This window comes from Meriones unguiculatus, chromosome X (assembly GCF_030254825.1).
Source record: "Meriones unguiculatus strain TT.TT164.6M chromosome X, Bangor_MerUng_6.1, whole genome shotgun sequence".
NCBI classification, from domain to species: Eukaryota; Metazoa; Chordata; class Mammalia; order Rodentia; family Muridae; genus Meriones; species Meriones unguiculatus.
Window position 1 is genome coordinate 111,662,136 of NC_083369.1, and position 22,371 is coordinate 111,684,506.

Genomic DNA, 22,371 nt, shown 5'->3' on the forward strand with positions numbered 1-22,371 from the left:
CTTACAGAGGACTGAGCTCAGTTCACAGCACAACAACTGAAAACCACTTGAACCTCCAGCTCCAGCATATCTGCTGTCCTCTCCTAGACTGCACAGGCATAACATTCATATGCACAAGTCTACAGCCTAATGCACATATACATGTAATTACAAGTAAAAATAAAATATTTTAAGAGCATGTGTTCATATATGCATCCTGTGTAAATGCTTATTCTAGGCTTATGCACAATATTCAAAGACGGGAAAAGAAGCCCAATGTCCTTTAAATAGTAGAGTGGTGAAATGGTGTGCATGTATTTATATGTATGTAGGTAATACCCTACTTTCTTGTTACACAAGAAAAATGACTGATATGTACAAATGTATGGACACTATTCATATGCATTTTCTAAAAACAAAAATAATACTCATAAAGGACACATATTATATATTCCATTAATACGACATTCACAAAAATACAAACCTGTAGAGGTTACTGGAAGGGCTGAATGTGAAAGAAGTGCTTATAGTTGTAAAACGATGGCCAGTTTTCAAAATTCCAAGAACCATGTGCTAAGAAAAAAAAAAAAAACACTAACATACACTAAACAAATTATAGTTCAATTTTTAAAAAGGCAAATGAAAAATATCTTTCCAAACTGTGGTAAGCATAGCCTATAAAAGTCTTCGGTTATGGAATATGGTTTTCCTGGAATCATCGAAGGTCAAGTAGAAGATGAAATTCTTATTCAGACTTCCATGGCACAAAGGCCAAGAACATATGGTTCAGCAGTCGCACTGCTCCAGAGTTCTTTTCAGGAAGGCTGACTATGCCTGTCCTGCATGGTTAATTTGCACCTGTTTGCAGATGCATTGCATCTAATGAGGAAAACTCAGTCTGAGATGTCTCCTATAGTTCATTTCATGAACTGTTTTCATGTTTTATCTTATTTGAAGTCCACTCTGGACCTTTGCAAAGGCTTTTTTCTAAGTTCATGGAGCTGATAATACAGTATTTCTCCCGCTTGTTCTTATTTGATGTCCATCTATTCAAATTATAGCATCTATCATTATGGCTGCTTCTGGGTTTTAAAATACAAGAGGAACACATTGTGACATAGCAGAGATAGGAAGAAAAGGTGTTTTAGATTCCTTGCTGAATTTACACCTCTGTTATGTGTCAAATTCCAGAACCACACATTGCCAATACAGATTTTCCTCCAATAGTGTCCATTAAACACTCCCTCCTATTGTTGCCAATCAACATTTTTTTTTCTCTTTTGGTTAAGGATACAGACAAAACTCTTTATTTGTCCATTCAGAAACAACAATCTAAAGCCAAGATATTAAAGCAAAGAAAACATGAGAAAAATAAATTATGTTCTCCCAAATGTAGGCTTGGAAAGGAACTATTCAGTAACAATTATCTGGACTTAGAATTTTCCCATGCCCCAATGTCAATTATACTGAACTCATTTTGCCCCAATGTCAGTTATACTGACCTCTTTTTAAATAAAATCATTAAGCATTTAATTTTAATTTTTAAAGTTATAAAATAAAGAAGTACCTTTAAGATTCAAAGCCATTTCTGTTCATTCACATAGGATGATGTGAACACTCTAGAAATAGAGAAACTTAGGGACCAATTGCTCAGACTCATACATAATCTAAAAATTGTCTGATCTATCTTCTCAGACACCTGCATGGATCGATTCACCTTATAAGAAAATTTTCACAAAGAAATTATTCTGGTAACATTATGCGGTAGAAATTTGCATCTCATGTTCATATATTTTAGAGAGTACTATTTTTTCATTAATATATTGATTCATTTTATAGAGTGATTGTAGCCCTCCCTTCTTTCTCTCCTCCCAGTCCCATACTCACATCTCACCCTATATCCCCTCATGTTTTCCTCAGAGAAGGTGAGGACCCCATGAGTACAAACCCACCCTGGCACATCAAGTCACAACACATCCTCTATCACTGAGGTTAGAAGAGGCAGCCCAGCCAGGGGAAAGGGATCCAAAGGCAGGCAACAGAGTCAGAAATAACCCCTACTCTCATTGTTAGGGTATCCATATGATGACTAAGCCACACATCTCCTACATATTTGTAGAGGGCCTAGGTCCAGCCCATGTATGCTCTTTAGCTAGTGGTTCAATATCTGTGAGCACCCATGGGCCCAGGTTAACTTACTCTATAGGCCTTCCTGTGCTGTCTTTGACTCTCTAGCTCCCTCAATCCTTACCCACTCCACTCTTCCACAAGACTCCCTGTGCTCTCTGCCTATTGTTTGGCTGTGGGTCTCTGCATCTGTTTCTATCAGCTGCTGACTGAAGCCTTTCAGAAGACAATTATGCTAGCCTCCTGTCTGCAAGCATAGCAGACTATCATTAATAGTGTCAGGGATTATCTCTCTCCCATGGGGTGGGTCTCATGTTGGGCCAGTCATTGGTTTCCAAGTCTCTCAATCTCTACTTCATCTTTATCCCTACACTTTTTGTAGGCAAGACAAATTTTGGGTCTAAGGTTTTATGGATGGATTAGTGTCCACATCCCTTCAGGAAGACCTACCTGGCTACAGAAAGTGTTGATTTCAGGCTCCATATCCTCCACTGCTAGGATTCTCAGGTAGAGCCACCCTTGTAAACTCCTAGGAGCCACCACTGTCCCAGAGATACCCCCATCAACTTCTGTTCTCTCTTCCAGCCCCCCCTTCCCTCTCCCTACACTACCAACATTCTCCTCCTCTCCCATTCAGTTTCCTCCCTCCAACTACTTTAGATGTCAATTTTATTTCCCTTCTGTGTGAAACTTAAGCATCTTCCTTGGGCCCTCCTTTGAGTCTGTGGATGGTAGGATCCTGTACTTCATGGCTAATATCCATTTATAACAGAGTACATTCCATGTGTTTCTTTCTGGGTCTGGGTTACCTCACTCAGGATGATGTTTTCTAGTTCCATCCATTTTCTACAAATGCATGATTTCCATGTTTTTAATAACTGAATAGGATTATGTTATGTAAATGTACCACATTTTCATTATCTATTCTTTGGTTGAGGGACATCTATCTAGGTTGTTTCCAGTTTCTAGCTATTACTAATAAAGCTGTTATGAACATAACTGAGAAAATGTCCTTGTTGTACAGTGGTGGATCTTTTGGGTATGTTCCCAGGAGTGTTGTAGCTGGGTCTTGAGGTAGAACTATTCCCTTTTCTTAGAAACATTCAGATTTATTTCCATAGTAGTTGTACACTCCCACAAGCACATTCTCTCCAGCATGTTCTGTCACTTGAGTTTTTAATCTTAGCCATTCTGACAGGTGTAAAATGGAACCTCAGAGTTGTTTTGATTTGCATTTCCCTGATGACTAAGGATATTGAGCATTTCTTTAAATGCTTATTGGCCATGAGAGAATCCTCTTTGAGAATTCTCCATTGAGAATTTAACTTTGTACCCCATTTTTAATTTGGTTATTTACTTTATTGCTGGCTAATTTATATATATATATGTTGGATATTCCTCCTCTCTCAGATGTAGGGTTGGTGAAGATCTTTATCTGTGGCTTTCCTCCATCCTGTGGGTTGCCTTCCAGCAGCCCAGGAAGTCAGGAGGGGCAGGAGATGAGAAGCACTCCTTGAATAGCCTATGAGAATCTTAAGGGATCACACACTCAAGGAACAGCTGATGGCTAGTTCAACTTTAATTCCAGAGAACAAAGAATATATACCCCTAGGGGAGGGGTTGTTTGATTTGCATTATAGAGCATGCTCTTATCATAAGATTAGAATGTAAGTGCTTAATTAACATATAGGCACAGGGAAGAAAGAGCAGGACTCTGTCAGAGGCCAAGTATCTAGAGTGGCTAGAGGAATCTGTACTTAAAGGCACTCTCCAGTTGAAGTCAGGGAGAGATCAGGGGACCCAGCTGAGGAGAGTGAGTTCTGCTCTTAATGGCTATCTGGTCCAAGCAAGAAATGCAACCTCAACCAGCAGGGTGTCTCCAACATTTTTCCATCCTGTAGGCTGCTGTTTTATTCTACCGGCAGTGTCCTTCACCTTACAGAAACTTTTCAGTTTCGTGAGGTCCCATTTATTGTTGATCTTAATGTTTGAGCTGTTGGTGTTGTGTTCAGGAAGTGGACATTTCTATTTTATGCAGAAAGTTATTCCTGAAAAGAGTTCACTTTTATGAATCAGCACTCAAAGATCCAAGATACCTTGAGATCAAAGTTTTTTTATATATTTAAATATAGATACTCTCAACAAAAATCTTTAACTTGGATCCTTTTTGGCTTCCATTTTCTGGGGAAGTCAATAAAAACAAAAAATTAAAACTTTATTAGCATTAATATTATAATATGCCATTAAGAAGTTATTGATATACTCAGAGTCGTCACTCCATTGTAGAATAACTGATTTCTATCATATCATATTTCTAGTATATCAAAATTTGGAATACCTTACTTAAATCCTCTCCTTTTGAGTAAAAGACCTTGGAATACTCAGCCCTAAAAGAAATGTCGCCATCAAATCCCTCCCCTCAGGGCTCAGGGAACCCGACTAAACAGTAGGCAGAATGAGAGTGAGAACCAGGAGAACAAGGCTCTCTAAATCAACTGAGTAAAGTTCATATGAATTCGCAGAGATTCAGGCAGCATGCACAGGGCCAGCATAGGTCTGCATGAGGTCTTCAGCATATATATTATTGTTTCCATTTTTGTGGTTTTTATAAGATTCCTGAGTGTATGAACAAGTGTGTCTCTAATTGTTGTGTCTTTTCTTAGGCTTTTCATTCTGTTTGTTTGTTTGTTTGTTTGTTTGTTTTTTCCAACTTCAATATAAAAGTTTTATTTTATCATATTTTCATTTATTTTATTATCCTTTTATAAAAACAAAGAAATGAATGAATAAATACCTAGATACTAGGGTAAAGGTTAAAAACTAAACTGTCATATATCCCTCCTGGGAGAGAGAAATTTGGTTATTCTACAATGGTGTGACTTGGGGTATATCAACAACTCTAGAGAAGGCTTTATGTTCATAAATAATTGATCAACATATAATGGACTCCACAGGGTGTGTGTCTTGTTTTATATAGTTAAAGTTTTGTGGGGTTATTGTTATGTTTTTCTAATTGGATAGTTTGTCTGTTTGGGTTTTTTTTTGTTTGTTTGTTTGTTTATCCTATTTTGTTCTTTTGATTTTGGAGGTTTCTGTTGCTGTATTGCCTTTTGTTTGTTTTCGAGAAAGAACTTAAAGTTGGGTGAGTATGGATGGAAAGAGGATCAGGAATGACTTGAGGGAGAGAAAGAATATGATCAAACTATATTTAAATTTTAAATTGCTTTAAAAATAGACAAATTAAAGAAAATTCCTCTGCCTTTGTAATCTCCATGTTCCATGCCATTTCTATAAGCATCAGCAACATGAAATTCAAAGCTTTTTCACCTCTGCTGTCACCCCTTCCCAATTCTGGAAGCCTCTAGCTGTTAGCAAGTCCTGTCCTGAAACTGTACTAACTGCTTACTAACTGGGGTCCTGAGTTTTATAAGGTATTAGGTTATGAGCTATCTACTTAATACACCTATATAGATCTCTGCCTAAATAGCATATTATTCCTCCCTTCAGGGTTCCATTTCCCTTCTGGTGTTAGATACAGAAACAATGGGGTTAGAGAGATGGATCAATAGTTAAGAGAGCAGGTTCAGATCCCTGCATTTGCATAGTGGCTTACAACCTTCTATAACTCCAGTTCTAGAGAATCCAATGTCCTCTTATAATACTCTTAGGAACCAGACATGCACATGGTACACAGATATACATGCAGACAAAAACCCATACACACACAAAAAAAAATAAAAATAAAATAAGAAAAATAAAAAGAATAATGCATGCTGGCTCACAACTTTAATCCCAGCACTGTGGAGGCAGAAGCATGTGGATATCTATGAGTTCCAGGCCAGCTTGGTCTGCAAAGTGACTTCCAGGAAAACCAAAGCAACACAGGGAGACCTTTTTTTTTTAATATGAAAACAAAAGAAAAGTAGAAAATAATTTAAAAATATAAATAAACTAAGGTGGCCAGGGAGATGCGTGAGTTGGTAAATTGCTTGCCATGAAATAATGAGGACCTAAGTTCAAAGCACCAGCATCAAGATAAAAGCTGGGCATGGCCATAACCTATAACCCCAGGGTTGGGGTTAGGGATTAGAGGCAGATGAATTACTAGATATCTCTTTTTAACCAACCTAGCCAAAAATGTGAGCTACAGAGCAATACAGAGGCCCTTTCCTCAAAAAAAGATAAGACTGAGTGCAATTGAAAAAAATGATTGACATCCACCTCTGTCCTTCACCTATACATCTATGCCTGTACACTGGTGTACACATCACACAATCACATGCATGTACACAGAGAGACAGACAGACAAACAGAGAGGGGAGAGGGAGAGAGAGAAAGAGGAAATAGAAAGAGACTAAAACACATGTATACACACAAAAGCAAAAATGAATGTAAGATATGGGATGTAAGATATGGCCATATTCTCTAAGAAATGTGGGCAAATACAGATAAATAGAGGAACATGTAGAGGCACAAATAGAGTCATATAGAGAGGAAAAGAACAAAAAGAAAATATAGGCCACCATGGACAAACAGAAATCTAAATAAAACAGATGAAGGAAATGGTTCAAGATATGAAAACGGAGTAAGAGTCAATAAAGAAAACACACAATGAGAAACTCCTAGAGATGGAAAACCTAACAAAAAGATCAGAAACCACAGAGGTAAGCAAGATATGGAGGAGAGAATTTCGGGAGCTGAAGACACAATTGAAGAAATCAAGAAATCCCTCAAAAAAACATAAAATCAGAAAAGTTCCTGACACAAAACATCGAAGATATCAAGGACACCATAAAAAGACAAAAATCTAACAATAGTAGGAATAGACTAAAAAGAAGATTCCAGTCTCCAAGGTCCAGAAATATTGTCAAGGAAATCATAAAAGAAAATTTTCCCAAACTTAAGAAAGAGATGTCCATAAACATACAAGAGGCCTACAGAACACCAAATAGACTACACCAGAAAAGAAACACCTTGTGTCACATAAAAACACTAAATCTGCAGAACCAGAACAAAGAAAAAATATTAAAAGCAGCAAGGGAAAAAGGCCAACTAACATATAAAGGAAGACCTGTCAGAATCACACCAGACTTCTCAACAGAAACTATGAAATTCAGAAGTGCCTGGGTAGGTGTCATGAAAACTCTAAGAGGCCACCAATGCCAACACAGGACTACTATACCCAGCAAAGCTTTCAATCAATGTAGATGGAGAAAACAAAATATTCCATGACAAATCTAAACTTAAACAATATCTACACAGCAACCCAGCCCTACAGAAGATACTAGAAGGAAAACACCAACCTAACAAAATCAATTACACCCAAGAAAACACAGGATATAGATAACTTCAGAACAAAAGAAGGAGAGAAAACAAGCACAGAAACACACTATCACCACCAACTCCACGATAAGAAGAACTAACATCATTGGTCACTATTATCTATCAACATCAATGGACTCAACTCTCCAGTAAAAAGACACAGACTAACAGAATGGCTGCAGAAACAGGATCCAGCATTCTACTGCATGCAGGAAACACCTCTGCGAAAAAGATAAACACTACCTCAGAGTAAAGGGCTAGTAAAAGGTTTTTCAAGCAAACGGACCCAGAAAACAAGCTGGAGTAGCCATCCCAATGTCTAATAAAATGGACTCTCAACCAAATTAATCAAAAAAGATGATAAGGGACACCTCATTCTCATCAAAGAAAAAATTCACCAGGAGGACATTACATTTCGGAAATGGAACATTATTAAAGCTCAAATCACAGAAAAGAGATCTACAGGGATCGAAGATGGTAGTGCAGGTACGACAGTTTCTGACAAGCAGAGCAGCAGTGACCTCACAGTGACCAAGAGACTGAACTCTGGGCCCTAAAACACCAGCGATTGTGTTTCCCAGGTGAGAGGAAACCTCATGGTGTAGGAAGTAACTGGGTTCTGTTCACCCAGCTAAACCCCTGAAGAGCTCCTGGGTCACAGCAGTCACCCAATCTCCAGTCCAGATCCACAGGCCTGCATGCTCTGATCACCATCCCACAGTGAACTGTGGGCACCACAACATCAGACACTGAGATTTCCAGTCGATAGAAAAACCCACAGTGAAGGAAGCAATTGGGATTGATCTCAGGTCACCCAGACAATCCCTGGAAAAGATCTCAGGATCCGATGGGTGCTCAGCCACCAGCCCAGAGGCCTGTCTCACACCCAACAAACTGTCTCAGACAGAACTGTAGCATCCAGGGCAGCAGAGACTGGATTTCTCTTTTTGGAGGAAATCCCATGGTGAGGGAAACATCTGGTCTGACCCCAGGCACTCAACCAACTCCCACACCCCGAAAAGTTCTCAGGAAAAATTCCTGGGTTCCTGCAGGTGCCCAGGCACCCAATTACCAGTGCATCAGAGCCACTCGCTTGAGCCTGTGTGCTCTACTCGGCATCCCAGAAGGAACCGTGGACCCTAAAAATACCACAGACTGGGTCTTCCTGTTGGGAAGAAATCCCACAGTGGGGAGAACATCAGGTCCGACCTCAGGACACCCAGCTCTGGAAACGTTTCTGGGTTCTCAGAGACTCCAGATTCTAGCCTTCTGCTGCATTCATGAGTTTCGTGCTCACCTGCCACTGATTACCACTTTGATCCTGGGACACAGAACTCCAACCTCAGACCTACAGAAGCCTAAGAGCCACAGATCAGCCCACAGATAATGCTCCAAGGTATAGCTAGGTATAACTAGCTAAACTGAACAACCACAGGGCTCTCTGGGTCTTCAAGAGGGCTGCACCCAGCAAACATAGTTTAAGAGCAGCAGAAGCTCACTAAATTGAGAGCAAGAAACCCAGAGGCCAGACAGCCATCTCCAGGACTTCTCCTGGTAAGAGGAGAGACCCCTGACTACAAACAACCACAGTAACCACACAGGTCCATACGCCTGAGATGAGCTGTACCAGTTCCTGAGACATACCAACAATTGTTTGACCATACCCACAAAGCTGAGGAGGACTCCTTCAGAACCCTGCTTAGGGGATTCCCCCCACCCCAGGATTCCAGCAGGCACAAGAACCTAACAGCCAATACCGAGACAGTCAGATAGGTAGAAGCCAGCGTAAAAGCACAACCAATAAAAGGCAAAGCAATATGGCATCTCTAGAACCTAGTTATGGCCTTATACCTATGCTTATGAAAAGGATAATGGAGGAAACAAATAAAATCAGTAAAGAATTAGAGGAAGATAAATTCAAAATGGCCATCCATAAAAAAGTACAGGAAGATGCAGCCAAGCTGTTTGTGGCTTTCAAAGGAAATAATTAAATAACTGAAAGAAATAAAAGAAACAGAGGAATGTTCAAACAAACAGGTGAAGGAATTGAAGGAAACACAGGAAAACACAGTCAGATGGGTGAAGCAAATCAACAAAACATTTCAAGACCAGAAGGCAGAATTGGAAAAATTAAAGAAAACACAAACGGAGGAAATCATGGAGAGGCAGAACATGGGGGAAGAAAGCAGGAGCTACAGAAGTAACCATAACCAACAGAGTACAAGAGATGAAAGAAAGAATTTCAGGTGTGGAAGATACAATGGAACAAATCAATATATCTGTCAAAGAAAATGATAAATCTGAAAAATTCCTGACACAAAACATCCAAGAAATCGAAGACAACATGAAAAGACAAAACCTAAGAATAATAGGAATGGAGGAAAAAGAAAATTCCCATCTCCAAGACCCAGAAAATATTTTCAACAAAATCAAAATAAAATTTTCCCAATTTAAAGGAGAGACCTACAAGCATAAAAGAGGCCTACAGAGTATCTAATAATTTAGACCAGAAAAGAAAATACTCTTGCCACATAATAATCAAAACAGTAAAATCCTCCAGCCACATAATAATAAAAGCAATATGTATACAGAACAAAGAAAAACTACTAAAAGCTGCAAGGGAAAAAGGCCAAGTAACATATAATGACAAACCCATCAGTATCACACCTGACTACTCAACAGAGACTATGAAAACCACAAGGGCCTGGATGAATATCATGCAGACCCACAGAGAACACAGATGTCAGCCTAGGCTACTATACCCAGCAAAATTCTCAGTCATTATAGATGGAGAAAACAAGATATTCAAGGACAAAAAAAAAATTAAACAATACCTAACCACAAAGCCAGCATTACAGAAGATACTAGAAGGAAAAATACAACCAAAGAAAAATAACTACCTTCAAGAAAATACAAGAAATAAATAACCTCACTACAACAAAACTAAAAGTAGCTAAGCACACAAACATACTCAACCAACATCAAAAATCAAAGGATCTAACAGCCACTGGTCATTAATCTCTCTCAACATCAGTGGAATCAATTCTCCAAAAGAGACTAACAGAATGGATGCATAAACAAGAATCAACAATGTGTTGCATATAAGAAACACATCTAAGTCAAAAGGATAGATATTACCTGAGAGGAAAGTAGTAGAAGACAGTTTTCCAGGCAAATGGATTTGAGAAGCAGGCAGGAGTAGCCATTCTAATATCTGATAAAATAGATTTTCTACCAAAATTAATCAAAAGAGATGGTGAAAGACATTTCATGCATATCAAAGGAAAGTTCCACCAGAAAGACATCACAATCCTGAACATCTATGCCCAAAATAAAAGGGCACCCACATTTATAAAAGAAACATTAATAAAACTTAAACCACCCATAGCTCCCCACATATTAATACTGGGATACTTCAACACCCCACTATCAACAAAGGACAGATCAACAAAACAGAAATTAAACAAAGAAACAATGACTCTAACAGAGGTCATGAATCAAATGGACCTAACAGTCATCTACAGAACATTTCAAACACAAAAAAATTTACTTTCTTAGCACCTCAGAGAACATTCTAAAATTAAAAAAAAAAAGATTATATCATTAGTCACAAAGCAAGCCTAAACAGATAGGAGAAGGTTGAAATAATCCCTTGAATCCTATCTGGCCACCATGGACTAAAGTTGGACCTCAAAACAGAAATAGCAAAAAGCCTACACAGACATGGAAACTGAACAACTTGCTATTCATTGACAGCTGGGTCAGGGAAGAAATAAAGAAAGAAATGAAAGTCTTCCTAGAATTAAATGAAAATGAAGACACAACATACCCAAACTGATGGGACACAATGAAAGCAGTGCTAAGAGGAAAGTTCAATGCACTAAGTGCTTTCAAGAAGAAATTCGAAACATCTCATTCAAGAAACTTAATGGCTCACCTGCAATCCCTAGGAACGAAAAAGAAGCACATACACCCAAGAGGAAAAGATGACTGGAAATAATAAAAATCAGAGCTGAAATCAACAAATTAGAAACAAATAATACAATTCAAAGAATAAATGAAACCAAGAGCTGGTTCATTGAGAAAATCAACAAGATAAACAAACGCTTAGCCAATCTAACTAAAAAGCAGAGAGACACTATCCAAATCAACAAAATGAAAAGGAAGACATAAAAACAAACAGTGTTTGGTTGGAGTATCAGTCTCAGGAAAGACCCCTGTGTTCAGATTTTTTGGTTCTGTTGCTCTCCTTGTGGAGTTCCTGTCCTCTCCAGATCTTACTGTTTCATACGATTCCCTGCACACTGCCCAAAGGTTGCCCATAAGTCTCAGCATCTGCATTGATAGTCTGCAGGGCAGAGCTTTTCAGAGGTCTTCTGTGTACCAGGCCACAGAAGAAGACAATGCAACCACTCCTGATGAGACCTAATTGACTAGGATCAGAAGGAAGGAAAAGAAGACCTCCCCTATCAGTGGACTTGAAGAGGGGCATGCATGCAGAGGGTGGAGGAAGGGAGGGATTGGGACAGGAGGAGGGAGGGAACCACAGGGGAGATACAAAGTGAATAAAGTGTAATTAATAAAGAAAAAAAACAGTGAAGAAATCCAAACAATCATTAGGTCTTACTTCAAAAGCCTGTACATCACAAAATTTGAAAATCTAAGTAAAATGGAGGATTTTGTTGATTGATTCCACTTACCAAAGCTGAATCAAGACCAGGCAAATAAATTACATAGTCCTATATCCCCTAAGGAAATAGAAAATGTCATCAAAAGTTTCCCATCCAAAAAAAGCTTAGGGCAAGATGGTTTCAGCACAGAATTCTTCCATACCTTCAAAGAAAAACTAACACCAACATTCTTCAAATTGTTCCACAAAATAGAAAGAGAGGGAACACTACCAAACTCATTCTATGAAGGCACAGTAACCTTGGTATCTAAAACTCACAAAGACACAGAAAGAAAGAGAGAGAGAGAGAGAGAGAGAGAGAGAGAGAGAGAGAGAAAGAAAGAAAGAAAGAAAGAAAGAAAGAAAGAAAGAAAGAAAGAAAATTTCAGGCCAATCTCCTTTATGAACGTTGATGCAAAATCACTCAACAAAATATCAAAGAAATCATCCACTATGAAGAAGTAGGCTTCATCCCTGGTATCCAGGTGTGGTTACATAAATGGAAATCCATCAATGTAATCCACCATATCAACAAACTGAAAAAAAAAAAAAAACAACAAAACAAACATATGATCATCTCCTTAGATGCTGAAAAAGCATTTGAAAAAAAATCCAACACCCATTCAAGTTTAAAGTTTTGGAAAGATTAGGAATACAAGGCATTTACATAAAGGCAAGATATAGCAAGCTTATAGCCAATATCAAACTAAAAAGAGAGAAACTTAAATCAATCCCACTGAAATCATAGACAAGGCAAGGCTGCCCACTCTCACCATATCTCTTCAACATAGTTCTTGAAGTCTTTGGAAGAGCAATTAGACAATTAAAGGAGACCAAGGTGAAACAAATTGGAAAGGAAGAAGTCAAATTATCACTATTTGCAGATAGTATACATGAGTGACCCAAAAAATTCTACCAGGGAACTCCTACAGCTGATAAACACCTTCAGCAAAGTAGCTGGATACAAAATTAACTCAAAAATTTCAGTAGCCCTATTGTATACAAAAGATAAAAGAGCTGAGAAAGAAATTGGGAAAACTATACCCTTCACAATAGCCACAAATAAAATAAAGTAACTTGGTGTGACTCTAACCAAGCAAGTGAAAGACCTGTTTGAAAATAACTTCAAGTCTCAGAAAACAGAAATTGAAGAAGCTATCAGAAGATGGAAAGATCTCCCATGCACAAGGATTGGTATAGTGAAAATGACCATACTACCAAAAGCAATCTACAGATTCAATGCAATTCCCATCAAAATGCCAACACAATTCTTTACAGTACTTGAAAGAACAATTCTCAATTTTGTATGGTAAAACAAAGAGCCCAAAATTGCTAAAACAATCCTGTACAATAAAAAGTCTTCTGGACGTATCTCTGTCCCTGATTTCATGCTGTATTATAGAGCATCAGTAATAAAAACTGCATGGTACTGGCAAAGAAACTGAATGGTGGATCAAGGGAATCGAAAAGAAGACCCAGAAATAAACCCACACACCTACGGATACCACAAAGAAGCCAAAACCATACAATGGGGAAAAGATGGCATCTTCAACAAATGGTGCTGGTCTAACTGGATGTCTACATGTAGAAAAATACAAATAGATCCATATTTATCATGTAGCACAAAACTAAGGTTCAAGTGGATCAAAGACCTCAACATAAAACCAGACACACTATACTTATTAGAAAAAAAAAAAAAAACAAAACAAACAAACAAAAAAAAAAAAAAACAGTGGGGAAGAGCCTTGAACACATTGACAAAGGAGACAATTTCCTGAACAGAACACCAGCTGCACAGGCTCTAAGATCAATGATCAATAAATGGTTATTTCATGAAATTAAAAATCTTCTGTAAAGCAAAGGACACTGCGAGTAAGAAAAAAACGACAGCCTACGGACTGAGAAAGGATCTTCACCAACCTTCTATCTGACAGAGGGCTAAAATCCAGAATATATAAAGAACTCAAGAAGTTATACACCAATAAATCAAGTAATCCAATTAAAAAATGGGGTACAGAGCTAAACAGAGAATTCTCAACAGAGGAATATTAAATGGCAGAGAAACACTTAAAGAAATGCTCATTGTCCTTATCATCAGGGAAATCCAAATGATAAATGACCCTGAGATCAATAGAATCAAATAAAGACCGAGAAATAAACCTACACACCTATGGATACCACAAAGAAATCAAAACCATTCTTATACCCACCAGAATGGCTAAGATCAAAAACTCAAGTCACAACACATGCTGGAGTGGATGTGGAGAAAGGGGAACCCTCCTCCACTGCTTGTGGGAATATAAACTTGTACAACCAGTTTTGAAATCAATCTGACATTTTTCTCTTGAAAACTAGGAATAGTGCTACCTCAAGATCCAGCTACAGGATTCCTAGGCACATGTCCAAAATCTGCTCAAGTATACAACAAGGTCATTTGCTCAACCATGTTTGTTGCAGCTTTATTCATAACAGTGAGAACCTGGAAACAACTCAGATGTCCCTCAATGGAGGAATGGATAAAAAAATGTGGTACATTTACACAATGGAATATGACTCTGCTATTAAAAACAAGGAAATAATGAAATTTTCAGGGAAATGGTGGGAACTAGAGAAGATCATCCTGAGTGAAGTAACCCAGAAGCAGAAGGATACACATGGTATATACTCACTTATAAGTGAATAATAGACATATAATAGAAGATAAACATACTACAATCTCTACACCTAAAGAAGCTAAGCAAGAAGAAGGACCCTGGGAAAGATGCTTAGTACTCATTTAGAAAGGCAAATGGGATAGACATTAGAAGACAGAGAAAACATGGAACAGGATAGGAACCTATCACAGAAGGCCTCTGAACGACTCTGCTAGCAGGATATTGAAGTAGATGCTGAGACTCATAGCCAAACCTTGGGCAGAGTGCAGGGAATCTTATGAAAGAAGGGGGAGATAGAAAGACCTGAAGTGGATAGGATTTCTACAAGGAGACCCATAGAATCAAAAATCTGGGCCCAGAGTAGTTTTCTGAGACTGATACTCCAACCAAGGACCATACATTCAGATAACCTAGAACCCCCACACAGATGTCACCTATGACAGCTCAGTCTCCAAGTGTGTTCCCTAGTGAGTGGAACAGTGACTGTCTCTGACATGATTCAGTGTCTGGCTCTTTGATCACCTCCCCCTGAGAGAGTGGGCAGCCTTACCCAGACATACAGGAAGACAATGCTATCTGTTGTGATGAGACCTATTGGGTAGGTTTTCCCCTATCAGTGGACTAGAGAAGGGGTATGGAAAGAGAAAAAAGGAGTGTGGGACTGGGAGAGGATGAGGGAGGGGGTGACAGCCAGGATATGAAGTGAATAAACTGTAATAAATAAAAAAAAATAAATGAATAAATAAAAGAATTGATGTATCATATCTTGGCCATGCTTTGCCATCAATGCTTTGAGAGTACTTTTATTAATAGCATTTTCTATGAAGGTCAGAGAAACAGTTTGCTTGTTGTTGTATCTAGAACTGCCCTTTTCATCTCAGGCCTGAACCATCCTAACCTGGGCAATTTTAATAAACTGGATTTTTCTTTCAGGGTGGTATCTACAAATACAGCACTTTTCTAGTATTTCAAGTAACTTAATTTACTGCAGGAAACATTAAGTTCCTTCTGTACCAACTTTCTGGTATCTTAGAATGCACAGACCTCTCCAACTCTAATTACCAATCCAGTCAGGAACTTGCTGTATACCTTCAATCCACAGACTCACACCTTTAATCCTTAGACAAAGATTTCCTTCTATCATTTCTTTATTCTTTACCTTCTATATTTTTTCCCTGAAATTCTTATCAATTTTCCTATTAAAATTTCTATATCTTTCATCCAAGTGTCCTAATTATTCACGATGTCCATCACTCTTGTTTTTTAAATTTAATCCCCCCCCCACTCCAGGAAAATCTGTACAGTATTTTCTTCCTCAGCTCAATGGTCTGAGATGCTATTTTGCACATATTTTTGCAGCTTATGAAGGTGAAAATTCCCTATCAGCTTACCGCTGAAGAATTCAAGGCTTGATGTGTTTCCATCAGCTGGAGGTTCCAACATCTGCTTTCAAGGGCAGTAATGATATTGGAATTGACAATTATGTGTCCAAAGTATCTCTTTTCACTTGCAAAACTTTGTAAACATCAAAACCTGAAACATAAGACATTATAAATATATATATTATAAATTTGAAAATTCTTCCCAATTTTCCCTTCGGTTTTATTAGAATCATTTTCACAATGTATTACCACAAAAGAGCCTGATTTTAAAAAGCTACAGGGTCTGTTCCATTTTTAGTATTTATATAGCTTTTTCAGAAGACAAAACCGTCATTAATCAGATTAAAACCAGCTCCCGCCTTAATTTTGAAGAATTAATTTCTTTTAAATAATTAATTGGTCAGTTTCTATGAATAATAATAGTTTGAGCAAAGTGTACATTATTATTTTTATTTATATGACAAAATTACCATTTACCAGGTGAAAACATTATCAGACATAAATATTTCAAGCCAAACTGACTTTTGTTTTCTTCTGTTCTTCAGTATATTACACTTTAGTCAGCATTCATAAGTCAGGTTTCAGTACTAAAGGAACCCATCAAATAGCAATCAGTTCTGCTGCAAGGCCTAGTGAAATACATTCTTTTATATATTTATTCTCAGTCATATCAACCTAGATGGAAAAATAAGAGTCATAATGGCAGTACTACAAGTGTATTTCTCTGACTGTGCTCCATCCAATATAATTTAGAGGATATTGTAGTCTCTTCTGTTTCTTAAAACTAATTCTGAAGAATCCCTTAGTAATGCTTAATGTGTTCTCTTTTGTCATTTTCTTTTTCCCTGTTCCTATTTTGATATCTCCTGTCTCTAAAGCTCTGTTAGTACTTGGAGATGAAACAAGGCCACTAACACCTCTGTCTCCAAACTATACCATTACTGCTGTGTCCAGGAATTCCTGTATGGATGCACAAACCATTGCCATGAAGAAATTGAAGATACACACTCTCACTAGTTGGTAAAAACAACATGGTGTCAGCTCCATGTTGTGGAGAAGAACTTAGGCCAAATACAAGCAACGCCTTACATAATATCTCTAGCTGATCCTCTTAGATCTTGATTTTGTTCATGAGGCCATGGTTAGGGATCCAGAGCACAAATCAATCTGAATGACAAATACTACACCAAGTTTTGAGTTAGTCTCATTGTCCTAATCTGTCTTCTAATTCTAAACCACACTTATCTGACCTATCTTTTCCAGATATGTTCTTTGATAATAGGCTTCTAATATCTCATGAATAATAAACTTGTGGTAATATTTTTCTCCCTTGAGTTTTCTAGACATACCTAGATATCTGTTGTAAAAACATCTTAGGAATATGTCAAAAGGTTTAGATATGATTCATTCTAACTACAGTTGCTATCGTTGAAATGCTAATATACTACTATTTAATATTTTCCTACAGCAAGCATTACCTTAGTTTTCTTTTTATCTTTAAGACAAGGTCTGCTCCTGAAGGACAGGATCTCATTATACAACTGAGGATGCCCTTGTTCTTCTGATCCTCCTGCTTCCGCCTCCATGCTGGGCTGGCTTTAGAGGCATGTATCATAAAGCTTGGTTTTATGTAGTACTGGGGATCAAATATAGGCTTTCTGTGTACTAAGCTAGGACTCAATTAAATGAAGTGCATCACAATCTTAGTATTAATTACTAACAAATCTTTTATTTAGAAAAAATATACAACACAGTTTCCCTTTACTCCCACCTGATTCCTACCAGTGTTTACTTTTTACTTAGTATGTTACAACTGTAGCAATCAAGAAACCTGAGGTGTTGGAGAAATGACCCAGGTAAAAACTGGATACTGCTCTAGCAGAGGACTTGAGTTTATTCCTAGCACTCATTTGTGATGACTCACAACAACCAGTAACTCCAGCTCCAGGGGAATCTGATGCCATGGCCTCCATGGGCACCTGCAGTCATATTCACAAAACCACACACAGACATACACATAACAAAAATACCTATTTTTAAAACCTATAAATGAAGATGCCCTTTAAAAAATGTAGCCAGGCTTGGTGGTTCTTTCCTGTAATCCCAGCAAGCAGAGGCCAGCCTGGTCTACAAAGGGATCCAGGACAGCCAAGGTAACACAGAGACACCCTGTCTCCACACAAACAAAGAAAAACAAATGTAAGTAGTTAGTTATTGGTGTAGTACAATAAACAGAACAGAAAGATTTTTGGTAATGTAACTATTTTCTGTGATAAGGCCATGGTGGATTCTTTATGGATTTGTCAAAAGCCCACAGAACTGTCTAACACACATAATGAATGTTACTGTAAGTAATAGACTTTCACTAATGATGTATCAATTAAAATGAATGTTCTCATACTAGTACAAGATATTAACAATAAAGCATATTATGCAAGGGCAGGGCATGAGAAAACTCTGAACTATCTGTTTAATTTTCTGTCAGTCCAAAACATTGCATTATATTTTTTAAGTCTCTTTCAAAGGAGAAGTGAGAGCCAGGTGACATGTTCAGAACAAAGGGCATGAAAGAAGTCAGATGTTAGCAATGTCTTAGAGGGCATATAAAGTTTCCAGATTTGGAAAGACAGAAGGCATTTCAGCTGGGATTGGGGAATGAAAAAGGCCTAGAGGATTCAAGTTACATAACTATGAAATATAGGAGAAATCTATGCAGAGACAACATACAGTTATTTAATGGAAGGTAGGGGCCAAAGCAGGGCCAGATGTGCTGAAGCATAGAAACAGCTTTTATTTATTCTGAGTCTTCAATATGTATTCATTCATTCATTCACTTACTCATTCGTTTAATAAATATTTAGAAACTATCTGCTTTGTTCCAGACTTTGGTGACACAAGCAATAAATAAAAGACTTTTATTAAGTTTTCATTCTAGTGAAAAAGACAAACAACTTGCCTGATACTTTCAATACATCAAAGAAAGCATCATGATTGTAAAATTCAGAATTTAAGGCAGAAGAGATTTTTTAAAAAAGCCAGAATGTGTAGAACATTGAGACTTGAATAAATAAGGACTTTAGGTTTTACCAAAGAAATTTTACCAGGGACTTATTGGCATGTTTTGGATGACAGTATGATGGTATGACACATAAACAGGGGTATTGTTTTTTGTATTGGGAATTGACACAAAGAAGACAAGAATGGCTAGGGGAAACCATGTGAAAGAATGGAAACTTGGATAAGCATAAATGGTAAGAGGAATATTTTGGACTCTGAGAGGATTTGGTATGGGATTAGGTCTGAGATAAATCTGAATCAAAATGGCATAGTTTGGGCAAATCATCTTGCCAGGAACAAAGAGGAAAGATAACTGGAAGAGAAGGGTCATAATTAGGGCTAAACTGTCTTTCAAGGGGAAGTTTCAAAAGAGAGGCATCAGAGTAAGACTGAGACTTGAAGTTGAGAAGAAAAGACCACAGCATAAGCTGTAGAGTACAGCTCCACCCCTAGAATGAAAAAAGAAGAAAGATAAAGCTACAACATGTCCAAGGAGAGAGGAAAAACACCAAAAATTTAAATCTACCTAGAGTACAAGGGTGAATAAGATATTTTTCTACCTAGATAATACTAACAGTCCAATCAGGAAAATAAATGTAAATAAATAATTCTCCTCCATTATATATGACAGAAAAATATTAAGCATTCAGTGCCTGCTGTATAAGCAATGCAAAAAAGAAATAGGAAGTATATACACAACCAAGTAAGAGTATACACACACACACACACACACACACACAATTCTTGCCAAGGTTCATGAAGAAAATCATAAGAGTTTTCATGCCCCTGGTAATGGTGGCATGTGCCATTCAGGTGGCAGGAGCAAACAGATCACCACGTGTGCAAGGCCAGTCAATGCTAAATAGTGAGACCTGGCTCAAAAGAAATTTTAAAAATAAAAATTTAATTGTAACAGGTAGAAACAGATTTACAGTCCAGTAGCATTTCTGTAAATACAAAAGCCATACACAAATACTATTTATTTTGTGGCAGGCTTTTAGGCACATGCCTTTTATCCCAGCATTCTAGAAGTGGAGAAAGAAAGATAGGAAATTCAAGGGTAGCCTCTGCTGATACTGAGTCCTGGCTAGCCTGCCCTACAGATAATCTGTCCTTAAAAACACTGTCTTAATCTATTAATGTTATATCAAATATTACAATTTGTTTTTAGAAGAATGAGACAAGCAACATATACAATAATAAGAAAAAAAGAGGGGCATGTGAGAACTAATGATGAAAGCATGCTAAGAACTGAAAGAAAAATTCACTCAAATATTTGCATATGACTAACTAATAACTTTGAGGGGAAAGAAAAGTATGTACAGTGACATGAAATAATGAAACTATGTCTTAGGACATGACCTTTGTGAAGCACTGACATGTTTGAAAGCCCTGAGCAAACTGCATATCTTACACTTGGAAGATACACTCTTTTCAATCATTATGCCCCCTTTTACTACACTTGAGTTCAAGCTTATGTTATGCTCCCATCCAGCCTATGGTGATATTTGTTTTCAGCCCCACTGGGTTAATATATTGTGGCTACTCCAAAGACCCTAGTTCAGTGGGTCAGAGTCAGGGAATATGGCCCTTGATCCACTGCCTTAAAGCTGGAATTCCAATAGCATTAACATTGTTCTGGCTGGGGCAAGCTGAGAACTGGAAGTCCAACATGCCTTTCATCCTAGTACTATGACATCTGCCTGGGGCAATTCCCCCTTCCTCTCCCAGGTGCATACTCCCAAGTAAGTCTTCCGTGTCTCATTGCAGCTGGAATCATCTTGCTTCCGTAGTCACCTCTCCCACACAACATACAAGCTCATATCCAAATGTAAAAGGTATAGCCACAATTTATAGACCTCATTGCAGTTGCAATTCCATATTTACATTTCTCTCTGTGTGTGTATATATACATTCATATGGGCACACATATGTCACAGGACATGTGTAGAGGTTGGAGGACAGCCTCTTTATGTGTAGTTCTTGCCTTCTACCTTGAGAGAGTCTCTCTTTTTGTTGTTTGCATCTGGGTAAGGCACACTGACCTGTGAACTTTTGGGAAATCAACTCTATAGGCTTACTTAGGCAAGTAAGCTTAGCTTTATATGGATTCTAGGGATTCCAAAATTTAGAATTCATTACTTTAGTAAAGGCTTTACCCACTTGAACCATCTCTCCAGCCTCACATTTAGTTTTGAGGAGTTGAATTTTGCCCATCTATTCCTGTAGGTTCCAATTTCAACAATGACAGGTTTTGGGTTTTTTGCTTGTTTGTTCTGCCTCACCAATGACTCACTAGCCCTTAGTACAGTGCTTGGCACATGGTAAGCATTCAATGAACTTCTCAGTTGGATGCAAGCCTTCTAGAATAAGGGAGCATGGGTCAGGCTGGATGCAAGCCCGGTAAAAGGCCAAAAGGAAAAAAAAGTTAGGCTTGGTACTTCTGTAGAAGGAAAAGGAAGACAGGTTCGTGAAAAAAGTTATAGTGATGTAGACAGGGTATATGACTGCTTTACCGATGCCCAGGGTGTACACAGAAGAGGCAGAAGCAAACTACAAAGAAATTAATAATTGTTTAACTTCCCCCCTTTCTGTCTTGTGTTATGAATTTCAATTACAAGTTTGAAAGGAATGTGTGCAGGGCAGCACTGTCTAAGAAAGGGATAACATTTTCTGAAGTCCTGGCACACCCCACTGGCCCTCAAAAAGTACTAGGTGTTCCCACAATACTTCCCCAAATCTCTTGGTAGTATAGCGATTTACTTTGCTTTCTGGCTGTGGGGAAGTCAGGATCAGTGAGGTCACCACTGTTCCTAGATCAAAGTGTTCTCCAGTTGAATTCATTAGTTTTCTTTTCTTTTCTTTTTTTTTTTTTTTTTTTGATCGCCCCTCCTGTCCTGATTTCCAGGGAAGAAAAATGTACCCAAAGCCCCTCCAGGTCTGGTGGGGCCCCATTTTCGACTGGAAGCCTTTTCCCATGTCCTTGTAAAAAGGCAAAAAAAGGCTTCTAGTCCCAGGCGGCTTACCAGAGGCAGCTAGACCTGTCACCACCCTCTCCACTTTCCGGCCTTTCACCAAGCGGGGGCCTTAAGGTCGGCCCTGTTACCCTGGGCAGGTTCCCAGGAGGGCGCATGCGCGTGCTCAGCTGTCCAGGAGTAGGCAAGGGAGGAGCGGAGGGGGG

At 38.2% G+C, this 22,371-nt stretch overlaps 1 long non-coding RNA gene across 2 annotated transcripts; it reads right to left on the reverse strand.

The window, feature by feature from the left end:
- Positions 1-452: 452 nt before the first annotated feature.
- LOC132650104 (uncharacterized) lies at positions 453-22,346 on the reverse strand. 2 transcript variants are annotated; one of them, XR_009588472.1, is made up of 4 exons: positions 22,217-22,346; positions 16,143-16,284; positions 1,547-1,598; positions 482-552 (listed from the first exon to the last, which is right to left on the reverse strand). It is a non-coding gene; the product is annotated as an uncharacterized LOC132650104 (long non-coding RNA). The 2 variants fall into 2 exon arrangements; XR_009588471.1 differs by lacking the exon at positions 1,547-1,598 and having other exon boundaries at positions 453-552.
- Positions 22,347-22,371: the final 25 nt, after the last annotated feature.